This window comes from Diospyros lotus, chromosome 13, assembly GCF_014633365.1.
Source record: "Diospyros lotus cultivar Yz01 chromosome 13, ASM1463336v1, whole genome shotgun sequence".
Classification (NCBI taxonomy): domain Eukaryota; kingdom Viridiplantae; phylum Streptophyta; class Magnoliopsida; order Ericales; family Ebenaceae; genus Diospyros; species Diospyros lotus.
In genome coordinates, this window is record NC_068350.1 from 27,780,691 (window position 1) to 27,795,034 (window position 14,344).

The following is a 14,344-nucleotide window of genomic DNA, read 5'->3' on the forward strand; positions in this document are numbered from 1 at the left end:
GAAGCTTCCTCGTGTACGCCTTTGCCATTTTTGAAATGGCCGAGAGACAGCAAGCCAAGGAAAGAGTTAGGAGCGAGAGCCGAGCGAGAGAGATTGTGAGAGTGAGCGAGATCGAGAGATCGAGATCGGAGGAGAGGGCCGATGGTGAGCGGTCGATCGGCCATAGCAACCGCAGCCGGAAGCGTTGCAGCGGCAATAGCAGCTCGCAGGTGAGGCTGGTTGGTGCTCTACGCGTGGAAGATGGCTGGCGGAGCAGCCTCGGGGTTGAAGCGACCAATGGTGGCTGTGGTGGCAATCGGCGTGGGGTGTAGTCGAAAATGATGGAGGCTGCAACGAAGGTCAGCCATGGCAGCAGTGGCCGCGACTGAGAGGCTGTGAGCGAGGGACCTACTGGCTGTGGCCGGCTGTGAGGGAGGCGATCATAAATGGCTCTACATGCGGTGGTGCTGGGGCGACCGGCGTGGCCATGGATGGCGGCTGGAGGAGGCGGCCGTGTGTAAGCGTAGGGGCGAGCGCGGGAAGCCAACGAAGAAGAAGAACAGTGAAGAAGAGAAAAATAAAGAAAAAAAAGAAAAATAGAAAAGAAATATGGAAAAATCTGGAAAATAGGAGAAAATCCCAAAAAATTCCAGAAAATGGGGGAAAAGTCTGGAAATTAATTTGGGGCTCGAGGAGTGGGCCAGAGGTTTGATATGGGAATCCGAGGGCATTATGGCGATGCCAATGTGGGCGATTAGCCGATTTTCTCTTCTAGATTAACCGAGGTGAGTTATTTAATTCTTTTCAAAATATTTCTTTTATGTGAAATATTAAATTGTGTAGAGTAATTAATTGTTGAATTAAACCCTGGGTCGGGGTTGTTTGGAAATTATTAACGGCTGGTGTATGCCGTGGTTAGTGTTGTTTGGAGACATTGTTGATGGATGGTTTGACAGTGTGAGTGTGGCGAAGTTGAGGGCATTGGTTTAATGCTGGATGTTGATAGAGTTGGGTTTGTGTGTATTTGTATCTAGGTTCGACCAGGAAGGCGGTAATCCTAGAAGAGTTCGGAGTTCGGGCTGGCGTTCTCGCCAAGGCAGAGATGAGGCTTCGAGCCAGGTAAGGGATGGCCCCATGTGGAGGTGGCTTTGCAAGTCGGTAAATATGCTTGATAATGTTTTTATGTTGCATTGGCATGTAGTGGTTATATCTTGTGTGATGCAAGACCTAGTGGACCAATGGTCATATGGAGGACTAGTGTGGTGGGGGCTGATAGGTTGATGCCTCAAACCTTAGTGGGTTGTGAGGATGAGTGGACCTAGCCTCATTTGCATGCATTTGGCATACATAAACATGATTATATTCATATTTACATGCATTGCACCCTTACTGAGTCTTTATGACTCATGAGGTTTTACCTCATGTGTAGATGATGCAAGTCCGGATGCAAGCAGGGATGGCACCGGGAGGTCGTTGTGGCAACTAGCTGTGTTGCCCGAGTTATGTATTTTTTTAATATTGCTTGTATGTAGCCAGGAGGCGTGGTGTATGTATACCCTTGTGAGTAAATGTCTGTGTTATTGAGCTTAAAGGTATTTAATTGTTGTAATCATCATAGTGTGATAAATGATTGTGAAATTGCTTGTTGAATGTGGTATAGTCGGTAAAGCCAAGTTTCGGACCGAGTCAAGATCAGCAAGGCATGTTCTCATAAATCCCCAATACTCAACGAAGTGTTTGTATGCTAGCTTTGTGCCTAGGTCACCTCTGGCTTGCTATGGGGTGAGCTGAAGAGAGGTGAAGCTCACTCGGGTTTCGGGTCCTGGTCCGCTGGATTTTTTTTATTTGAGTTGGGACCGATTCCTGAGTGGAGCGAAGGGAAGGATGAAGCCTAGTTCCCACCTAGGGCGTTTCCTATTGAAACATAGTCCAACCTTTCAGTTGTGGTTTGTCGGGTGAGTAATCCGGTCGATTATTTACTGGTGGCGCCCGTAAGTGGGAGCGATCGTTACACATCTCCTAGATCCTTCATGGAGAACACCCTAGATAACCAGGCTTTAGTGGATATCATCATGTCCATACTATTACCCATGATAAGAATATCATCCACATACAAGATTAGGAACACAAAATCGCTCCCACTAGCCTTCTTTTATACATGACTCATCCGGATTTCTCATGTAACCAAACTTTTTGATCTCATAATCAAAACGGATATTCCAACTCCTCGATACTTATTTTAGACCATATATTGATCTCTTACGCAAACATACCTGACGAGGATCGGCATACTCAAAACCATGTGGCTATTCCATATAAATTTCTTCTTCAAGAAACCCATTCAGAAAAGCCGTTTTGACATCCATCTTCTAGATGTAACATCCCAGAATTTTGGAGATAATTAATATTAATTTCGGTATTTGAGGTCGTTATTGAATATTTGAGGATTTAAGAGAAAAATGATAATTTATGAGGAAATGGGCAATTAAGACAATTAATTATTTTATTTGAGAGTATTTATGAAATTATTAATTTGGGTATAAGTAGGATTCCCAAAAGTTTTGGAGTGTTAGCGTAATTATTAAAGAGGGTATAAGTGTTGGTTTTTGGAAGTTTTGGGGCGCTGTTGTAATTTCAGAAAGTGGGTCGCAAGCCCCTTTAAATATTTTTGGAGGTATATATGTATTGAGGGAAGCAGCAGCTCAGGTGGCACACACGCGCTAGGAGGATCAACCGGTCGCGGGGTCAAGTAGGGTAGCCACACGTGGGTGAGGAAAAAAGATGAATTTTATTCAGCCTTAGGAGCCCAAAACGGCGCCGTTTTGGACTGCACCCAGTAGCAATGCAGTTACGTGCCATGTGTCACGCACTAGTAGCTCCGCACGACCTTGCCTAGTACCCTTTATTTTTGCAACGTTCAGCCTTTTTTTTTACCTTCAATTTAAGTCCAGTTTGATTGCTTTCTTCGCACATGGGTGGGATAATTACAAAGTAAAATTAGGAGTAAGCTGCAAGGAATTACTGTTAATTAAGGCACTGTAATGATTAAAACTTATGGACACCTATAAATAGGTGAATTGGCTTAAGAAAAATGAAGAGAGAAATGAGGGTCATCCGAAGAAGGAATATGGAGGGAAAATTGTGAAGAAATTTAGATAATGTGTGCCAGGTAAGTATAAAAATAGTTAGAATTAAATAAAAGGTATTTGAGGTAATGTTCATAATAAATAATCCTTATAATCCAATATGTTGGATTTTGTTTAAAGGGACTCAAAGTCGTGATGTTAGCTCTCTAGATAATTTTTAGCTATAATAAGGGCGTTATTTTAGGCAAGTTCCCTTCTTTTGTTGAGCATGTGCATGTGTTTCATTATAATATGAAACGTTTCATGGGGGTACATGATGTAAAAACAATATGAACTGGGCTTGAATGACCATTCCCATAATCATGAATACGTGTCATATAAACCTATGGAACCTGACATGGGCATATAATGTAAAGCATAATGAATATATGCAATAACTTATGACATGACGTGGGAATGGATGTGGGAAGCCTTGTAAATGCTAGGCGTGGTAATTCCTTCAGAATACAATTTCATATGATGCCCCATTTATTTCATATATGCTTGTTGAGTCTTGTGGCTCACTTTGTTTTTAACATCATTCTAGGTTAAGGAAGGGGAAATTTGAGCTTGAGTTTAGTGGTGTCAGATCCTTGTCGATAGCTATGTGTACGAGGCTCTCCCGACAGAAAAGATCCTTGGAGGTGAGTGTGGACAGGGGCTCAGATAGGGTGTTTTGTTAGATTTGAATAGTTGATGCTATGATGTGTATGTAAGAGCCCCTGAAATGTGTAATCAACCAATTTGCTTTTACTGTTGCAAATAAAAATTGAGGTGAAAATCTAGGTTGTTACATCCAGATCTCATAGTCATAGTGTGCGACAATATCTAACATCATTTTGATGGATTTTAGCATCGTGATTGGTGAAAAAGTCTCATCATAGTCAATACCTTAGCGTTGACGATAACCCTTAGCCACCAACCGAGCTTTATACGTAGACACTTGCCCATCAGAGCACTGATCTTTGCTTGAAGATCCATTTGCACCTGATAAGAACGATTCCCTCAGACGGATCTACCAAGTCTTAAAACTGGTTGGAGTACATAGACTTCATTTCTGAATCCATAGCTATTTGCCACTTCAAGGTATCAATATTAGATATCGCCTCCTCATAGGTGGTAGGATCAACTAACTTGTCGCTATCCTCATACAAGAACAATTCTTGCATTTCTTTCATCGACAAACCATACCATTGATTCAAAGGTTAGGATACTCTATCAGACCCACAGGGAACCTGTGGATGATCTGTCTGACTAGATTCACCTTACTCAGTAATCTGAGTTGGCATATATGGAACAAAAGACTCATTTTTCGCCAAATCTATTTTCTTACCTATACCATCTTCTTAAATGAACTCTTCTTCAAAGAAGATGACATGCCTAGCGACCACAATTCTTGGGTAAGCTAAAAAATAGACATAATACCCTAAACTATCTTTAGGATACCCCACAAAATAACCCTTCTCAGATCTAGGATCTAACTTCTCTATTCTCAACCTTTTAACATGCACAGAATAACCCCAAATCTTAATATGCTTAAGAATCGAAGGTTTCCCAACCCATATCTCATATGGTGTGGTTGATACAGCTTTAGTTGGAGCACGATTTAACAAGTATATCGCAGAAAGAATGGCATAACCCCATAATGAAATTAGAAAATTTGTGTAGCTTAGCATAGACCAAACCATGTCCAACAAAGTTTGATTTCTACGTTCAACCACACCATTCAACTATAGTGTAAACAGATGTGTTAATTGTGAAATAATACTACAAACTTTAAGATAATCAATAGACTCAGTACTCAAGTATTCACCTCTCCAATTTGATCGGAGAATCTAGATACTATTTCTTGATTGGTTTCAACTTCAACCATGAATTCTTTGAACTTCCCAAAGAGTTCAAACTTGTACTTCATCAAGTACACGTAACCATATTGTGATAGGTAATCAGTAAAAGTTTCAAAATCGATATAACCACCTTGAGCCATAACATTTATGGGTCCACATAAATCAGAATGTATCAACCCTAACAATTCAGTAGCCTTTTCCCTTTGTCCAACAAAAGGAGACATGGTCATTTTTTTGAGAATACATGACTCATAAGCCCTTTCCCCTTGTCCAACAAAAGGAGACATGGTCATCTTTTCGAGAATACACGACGGGATGGTCTGTCCCCTTGGAATTTTCGTCAAAAAATTGCAACGAGACAAGCCATCCCATCGCTGATTTGCGACGAGATTGTTGGTCCCGTTGCAAAACAGCGACTGGGTACCGTGTCCCGTTGCAAAACAACGACGGGACTAGGTGTTTCATCTCAAAATAGCGACGGGAAACTCGTCCTGTCGCTAACAACGATGGGATTGACTAGTCCCGTCGCAAAACAGTAACGGGACTACCAGTCCCGTCACTAATTTGCATTTAAGTTATCCCCCTCCCCTCCTTCCCCACTCCCAAACGCTCTTCTCCCCCTTCCCTCCCCTTGTTCTCACATCATTTCTCCCCCAGTATCTCACGTCACTGGAAACCCTTCCTCCCTTGGTTTTCTCTTCTTTGCGGCTGCTACTCTCAACAATATTGTTATTGTCTTCGATGCCATTGTCGCCACTCTTTTAGTCATTGAGGTAATTATTTTGTATTATTTAGTTTTAGTTATTTTGTGTTGTTTAGTTATAGTTTAAAAACTTTTAATGTTAATTATTTTGTATTGTTTAGTTATAGTTTAAACCTTTTAAAGTTAATTATTCTGTGTTAGTTTAGTTTAGTAGTTATTTTATTTTAGTTTAATTTAATTTTATGTTAGTTTAATTGTAGTTATTTTCTGTTTGTTGAGTTTAATGGTTATTTTATATTAATTAGTTTAGTTTTAGTTTAATTATTTATATTATTTGTTGCTCTTTAGAAATTAAAATGTGAACTTTGTTAATTGTTTAGAAATTAATTATTTAGTTATTTTGTTATGTAATTGTATTAATAAATAATATTTTTTTTGTTTTCAATTTAAAATAGATTTTTAATGAGTTTAATAGGTATTTTATGTTAGTTTAATTATAATTATTTTTGTTTGTTGAGTTTAATGGTTATTTTATATTAATTAGTTTAGTTTTAGTTTAATTGTTTATATTATTTGTTGTTTTTTAGAAATTAAAATGTGAACTTTATTAATAAATATATATTTATTAATATATTTATTAATTGTTTAGAAATTAATTCTTTAGTTATTTTGTTATGTAATTGTATTAATAAATAATATTTATTTTTTTGTTTTCAATTTAAAAAAGATTTTTAATGAAAAATATTGTAATTTTAAATAAAATATGTAGGAAATAAAATACTAAAAATTAACATAATATTTAAAGAAATATATATTTTGTTGTTATAAAATAAAATATACACATTAAAAAATTAAAAAAATTATTAAACATAAAAAATTAAAAATAATAAATAAAATTTCAATTCAAATATTTAAAACTAACATACAAAATAAATTAGATAATTATTTTAAAAATTAAATAAAAATTAAAAAAGTATGGATTTTAGGATTTTTATTTAAAATAAAAAACTAAAAATTAAAAATAAAATTTCAATTCAAATATTTTTAAAATAATAAATAAATTAGATAAATATTTAAAAGCAAATATATAGAAATGAAATATTAAAAATAAAAATATTATTTATGAAAAATATATTTTCTTGTTATAAAATGAAATAAGCACACTAATAGATTTTATGATTTTTATTTAGAATTAAACACTAAAATAAGAAATAAAATTTCAATTTAAATATTTAATAGTAACATTAGAAATAAATTAGATTAATATTTAAATTGAAATATATAAGGAAGTAACATAATATTCAAAGAAATATATATTTTGTTGTTATAAATTAAAATAAACACAGTAAAAATTAAAAAAAAATATTTAACATAAAACATTAAAAATAATAAATAAAATTTCAATTCAAATATTCAAAACTAACCCATGAAATAAATTAGATAATTATTTTAAAAATAAAAATAAAAATTAAAGAAGTATAGATTTTATGATTTTTATTTAAAATAAGACACTAAAAATAAGAAATAAAATTTAAATTTAAATATTTAAAGTAACATTCAAAATGAATTAGATAAATATTTAAATTCAAATATATAAGGAATGAAATATTAAAAATAAAAATACTCTTAATGAAAAAATATAATTTGTTGTTATTGATATGCCTTGCAAACTTGGAGAATCACAAGACCTAAAAGAGTTGCAAGACATGGACATGAAACCCAAAGCCCCAGCGGGTTGTAGTAGATCAAGGAAACAAGCTGATGGAGCAAGAGGTCGAGCTGAGACCAAGTGGGGAGGACCCACTCGGTTATGCCAAGTAGGTACAATACTGCTTTGATTTTTTAGACATAACTTTCTCATATGAGTTTTGATTGAGATGATTCAAAGTCCCATGGAAAGATAAGATAATTATCTACAACTTTCATGTTTTGAGTTTTAAGAGATTTGAGCTGAATTAAGGTGTAAATCGGGCATGAAGTTGATGTACTTACACTATTAAGGCTCAGAGTCAAGTATTGAAGAAAGATGGACTCGAACCAAGACAAAAGCCAAAAAAGAAGGCATGAACGAGTGGCCCCCCACTCGATCATGGGGAGACCAATTTTTCACAACTTTTCATGAGCCCACTCGGTTATGCCGAGTAGGCATGACACTGCTTTGGTTTTTTGACCATAACTTTCTCATATGAACTCCGATTGAGCTAATTCAAAGTCATATAGAAAGTTAAGAGAATTATATACAACTTTTATATTTTGAGTTTTGAGATATTTGTAACACTCCCTCTCTTAGAGCTGCCCGAGAAGATGTGCTACTAGAACAATACTATACTATAAAATAAACCTGGCTCATACTATATGAACTGAAACTCTGATACCATAAGAATATCTCAAATGTGGAAAATAAATCTCTAATATAATATTACTGAAAATAAAACTCCGAGAAATAAATCTCTAATGAGAGGAAAAACCCTCACTAAAATAGAAAATAAATCTAACTACTATCTGACTCTCCCAGACATCTTTGGTCTTGAGTAGCTCCACGTACACACACACTATAATCCACTGCTGCTAGGCCCCACCTCTGGTACTCCCCTGGTAATACCTGGAATGGTGAAGACTACAAGGTGAGCTACAAAGCTCAGCAAGTATAAAGCTGGAAAGAAATGCTGAAGCTGAATCGAAGAATATCGATACTGAAATAACTGAAATACTTGCTGAACTGATACTGGAATTAAATACTTGATTTAATTGATACTGATAAATAAATCTGATATAATTGGTTGCATTCATAAACATGTAATGCACATAAACTAAAATAAAATGCAGGTATGCAACTTTAGCCCAAGGCCCACATAAAACTGATAACACATACCTGACTAATCTGAACCTGCAAACAGAAAAAAAACTGTAAGCATATACTGTGGGTAAAATATACCCCTAGCTCCCTAGTCGACCACAAGCGAGCAAACTGGTGGGATCCCCGCGGACAAAGCCACTTGGCGCGCAACATGCAATGCTATACACATCAAGATGCTGGCACACAATATGTTGGCACACAATATGTAGTGCTCCATATAAACTCATGTTGAATGTTCATACAAGGATGTATGCACATAACTCACAAATAAATGCTGATCATGACATTTTAAATACTAGTCATGAAATAACTGTTGCCAAATTGATACTTGATGTATTTTAAAAATACATGATTTTATAAATTATGTTGAAACATAATTTATTCTAATTTATACTAATATTATTTTCAATAAAGGGAAGAGATACACTGTTTTTATTGAAAATAAAAGAATTTTAACTTGCTGGAATTTAATTTTGAAGTTCTGCTGAGGGGCATCCAAAAATACGGAATTTTGGACAGATTTGATACTCTTTCATATCTTGGTCATAACTCTCTCGTCTAACTCTCTCGTATTTTGTAGGCCACTCGTCACCCTCAGGTCACTCGGTCAGCAAGGCCACTCGTCGCCCTCAGGTCACTCGGTCAGCAAGGCCACTCGTCGCCCTCAGGTCACTCGGTCAGCAAGGTCACTCGTCGCTCTCAAGTCACTCGGTCACCTTGGCCATTCGTCACCCTCAGGTCACTCGGTCAGCAAGGCCACTCGTCGCCCTCAGGTCACTTGGTCACCTTAGCCACTCGTCACCCTCAGGTTACTCGGTCAGCAAGGCCACTCATCACCCTCAGGTCACTCGGTCACCTTGGCCACTCATCACCCTCAGGTCACTCGGTCAGCAAGGCCACACGTCCCCTCAGGTCACTCGGTCACCTTGGCCACTCGTCACCCTCAGGTCACTCGGTCATTTTGGGCCACCAGATCATTTAGGCCACCAGATCATTTGGCCACCAGATCATTAGCCCACTAGATCATTTAAGCCACTAGATCATTTTGGGCCATCAGATCATTTTGGTCACTAGATCATTTGGCCACCAGATCATCAACCCACCAGATCATTTTGGGCCACCAGATCATTTTAGGCCACCAGATTATCAGCCTAATCAAACCATCAGCTCTATCAGATTATCAGATTTGGACCTCTACTAGATCCAATTGTTCGTCAAGATTCTCATCGGTGAAGACACGACTCCCAAGACTCTTGTGTCTGTCCACAATTAAAAAATAGATTGTTGTATTTTGGCAACAACAGTTATAAAATGAAATAAGTACAGTAATATATTTTAATATTTTTATTTAAAATCAAACACTAAAAATAAAAAATAAGATTTCAACGTGACACATTTACAACTAACATAGAAAATAAATTAGATACACTATTTTAACCATAATGTTTTAATAACTCAATCAAAATAAAATAAAAAAATATAAAAAATAAAAACTTCAATAAGTGTTTAAGTATTAAAGGAAATAAAAATTTAAATAAGTATTTAAGAAAAATTCAATTCAAACATGTAGAATTAAGTAATATAGAAAATATTCTGAATATTTAGTTTAAACAAGGCTATTTATAAAATTTAATTTAATTTAGAAATATATAATATTTTAAAAAGATCAAAATTTATCTCAATCTTGTATTTATTTATTAATAAATATGCACATTAAATAAATAAAATTTAAGAGAATAATAAATTATCTATTATTATATTTATTTCTTGTTCATATTTATCAGTTGTCTATAACAGTCTAGAGTGATGAAATATAATTTGGATAGTTTTTAGGATAAATTATCTATTAGGAATTAGCATGTGTTTGTTATACAAATTTGAATTAAAAATGGAAGTTCCATTGCATCGTCGGTGGATTGATAATAGATGTATGCCAAGAAGGGGTGGGATCACTCTTGAAATTTATGTTCGTGTCAATGAGTTCATTCAACTTGCATCTTCTCAAGAAAGTTTCATAGGACTAGGAGTGTTGAAGTGTCCTTGTATGAAATGTGAGTATTTGAAGTTCAAATCAATCAATGAGGTGAAAATGGATCTTTGTAAGCATGGGTTTATGAAAGGGTACTATTACTGGACAAACCATGGGGAAGATATGCTAGTAATGCCTCCAAGTGTTATTGTAAATGAATATTATAGAGAAGATAATTTGAGAGATCAGTTCAATCTGTATGAGCAAATGGTAATGAATGTGGCAGGGCCGTTACATGAGCCTACTATAATGCAAGGAGCATTTAACGGAAGTGGTCATCAGTCATACAATATTGAGGAACCACCTAATGAAAATGCAAAATCATTTTATGAGATGTTATCTGCTGCACAATCCCCATTATACCCAGGTTGTGACGTAGAGAGTGAACTTTCTGTTGTAGTTAGGATGTTGAGCATTAAATCCGATTACAGCATGCTCGAAGGCAATTATAATGAAATCATACAGTTTATGCAACATACAATGGCAACTGGTAATCGTGTGCCCAATGACTTTTATCATACTAAGAAGTTGGTTTCTAAGCTTGGACTTGGTTGTCAGAAGATCGATTGTTGTCCAAATAGTTGTATGTTATATTATAAGGATGATCAATTTGAGAAGAGTTGTAAGTTTTGCAGTCATCCTCATTTTAAACCAGTAAGAAGTGGCATGGGAAAATTTAAAAAAATTCCTTTTAAGAGAATGTTGTATTTGCGCCTCATACCAAGATTGCAAAGAATCTATGCTTCAACAATTACTGCTTCAAACATGAGAGGCACTATGAAAATCAGAGAGAGTTTGGGTTATTGTCTCGCCCATCTAACGGTGAAATATGGAAATATTTTGATCGGACACATCCTGACTTCTCTGCCAATCCTAGAAATGCGAGGTTTGGTTTGTGTGCAGATGGGTTCGCTTCGTATGGTCAATCGGGTTGCCCGTACTCTTGTTGGCCAGTTATTATGACCCTATATAACTTGCCGCATGGATTATGTTTGAAAAGAGAGTTTATGTTTCTAACGGTTATTATTCCAGGTCTATCAAATTCAAAAAGTAAGATAAAGGTATTTTTACAGCCTTTAATTAATGAACTGAAATTGCTTTGGTACGAAGGAGTGTTGACTTATGACATATCAACAAAATAAAACTTTATGATAAAAGGCAACTCTATTGTGGACTGTCAATGACTTTCTTGCATATGGAATGTTATCTGGTTGGATGACATCAAGTAGATTAACATGCTCGTATTATATGAAAAACACAAAAGCTTTTAATCTCAAGTATGGTGGAAAGACATCATTTTTTTATTGTCACCGATAATTCTTGCTAATGGATCACCCTTTTTTGAGGAATACAACTGTGTTTTGAAAAAATAAAGTTGATAATTCTTGTCTACCCCCTTGCTTAAGTGGAGAAAACATATTTGGTACAATATGTAATGTCCCGTCTATCTCATAGCAACAAGATTGTGTTATGATCGGATATGGTGTGCAACACAATTGGACAAAAAGAAGTATTTTTTGGGACTTGCCATATTGGAAAGATAATCTTATCTGACGCAACTTGGATGTCATGCACATCGAGAAAAATATTTTTGACAACTTTTTCAATACAGTCATGGACATGAAAGGAAAAACTAAAGATAATAGCAAAACTAGAATGGACCTGAAGAAATATTATAAGCGAAAGGAGTTAGAATTAATAGAACATGGTGGGGGTAAATATTGGAAACCCAAGGCCCAATATACTTTCACAAGGGATAAAAAGTTAAGTGTTTTGAAATAAATAAAAGAACTTAAACTCCCTGACGAATATGCATCTAGATTGGGCAGATGTGTTAATATGAAGAACGGGAAGTTATCTAGCTTGACGAGTCATGATTGTCATGTTCTCATGAAGCGGTTACTTCCAACTACTTTTTTAGGATTATCGGATCGGATTTGGAGTCCAATAACTGAGTTATGTTAGTTTTTCAAAGAAATATGCTCAACAACGTTAAGAATTGAGCATTTGGCAATCATGGAATAGAACATCTCGACCATTTTATGCAAAATGGAGCATGTATTTCCATCTGGATGGTTTAACCCAATGGAGCATCTCTCAGTACACTTAGTTTACGAAGCAATGGTCGGGGGGCCAATCCAATACAAATGGATATATCCATTTGAATGGTAATAATAATTTTAATTCGTATAATTTATTAATTTAGTTGTATAGTTTATTATTTTTTTTTCTTCATAAATTGAGACTTTTAAATGATTTAAGTTGCTCAACACTTTAAAGAAGAAGGTCCGAAATAAAACTAGCATAAAAGGATCTATTTGTGAGGCATATTTAATTGAGGAGATGACCACATTTGGTTCATATTATTTTAAATCAAATATTCAATCAAGGAGGATGAGAGCCCCTCGAAATGATGATAGGGGAGAATCTTCGAATGCACAAATTTCTATCTTCAATTATCCGGGCCGTGCGGCTGGTCTAATGAAAACAAGATGGTTGGATGTAAATGAGTTCCAAACAACAAAGTTGTATGTCTTGCTAAATACTCCAGAGGTCAAACCTTATATTGAGTAAGAACCCAAACTTATATTAATATATTTATGAGTTCATATTAATAATTTTGTCATATTAGGTTGATATATAACTTTAATGTTTCATCACGTACACAAACATGTTACGTGAATTATCGCTAGTAATCAGTGACGAAGAATTAGACAAACAAATCGAGGAGTATTTTTGTGTTTGGTTCCATAATCAAGTAAGTTTGTAAAATTTAGGGTATTTCTTAATTTAATGTTAATTATGTAAACATACAATGATGTAAATATTTGGTTAGGTGAATTTGAGTGGCGAAGTTATTGCAGACCCACTAATTCAGAGCATAGGGTGGGGGCTAACTCCCAACATGGGACATTGGCCAATGTATTTCGTCAATGGATACAAATTTCATACTATTGAATGGAGTCAGAGTAGGTCGACAGAAAACTATGGTGTTTGTGTGTCTATGTCAGGGGGTGGAGCTCCACATATGAATTATTATGGAGAACTTATAGACATAATTGAATTGGAATATTCAGGCTTACCAATAAAAAAAGGTGACTATGTTCAAATGTGAATGGTATGATCCAAGTCAACGAGGAACTAAAATTCATGATAAATAGGGAATTATAGACATTCGATCATTAAGAAAATACAGAAATATAATATATTCATATTTGCCCAACAAACTAAACAAGTATATTATGCACCTTACCCTGACTACTGTTATGATAAAAATGGTTGGATGGTTGTAATTAAAACAAAGGCACGAGGTACAACAAATGCTCCTAAAGCTAACAAGGAAGAACCTTTCCAAGAGGATGAAATATTGCAACTGCTTGTAATCGATGTAAATGTTGACCTCAGAGGCACTTTACAAGACGATAATGAGCCAATAGAGGAAGTTGATGTCTCCAATATCGTTAAGGAAGAAGAAGATGATGTGTAGGAAGAGTCTGTTTTAGAAGAAGACGAGGAAGATATGTTGTCTGATGACAGAGATAGGGACTAGGAAGACATTGATTAATATATAGAAGAAGATGATTGATAGTTTTTTTTTTTTTTTTTTTGTGCATGTTAATTAATAACCTTTGTATTTTTAGGTATGATATCAATAACTAGTGTACATGTATTTTTAATGTGATAACCTTGTGTTGCTCCTAATGATGGCAAATATATCCCAAGAGGAGGGGTGAATTGGGATTTGTATAAATGTTTCTATAATTAAAACAATGTTTGATGGTAGAATACTATGTTTCGAAACCT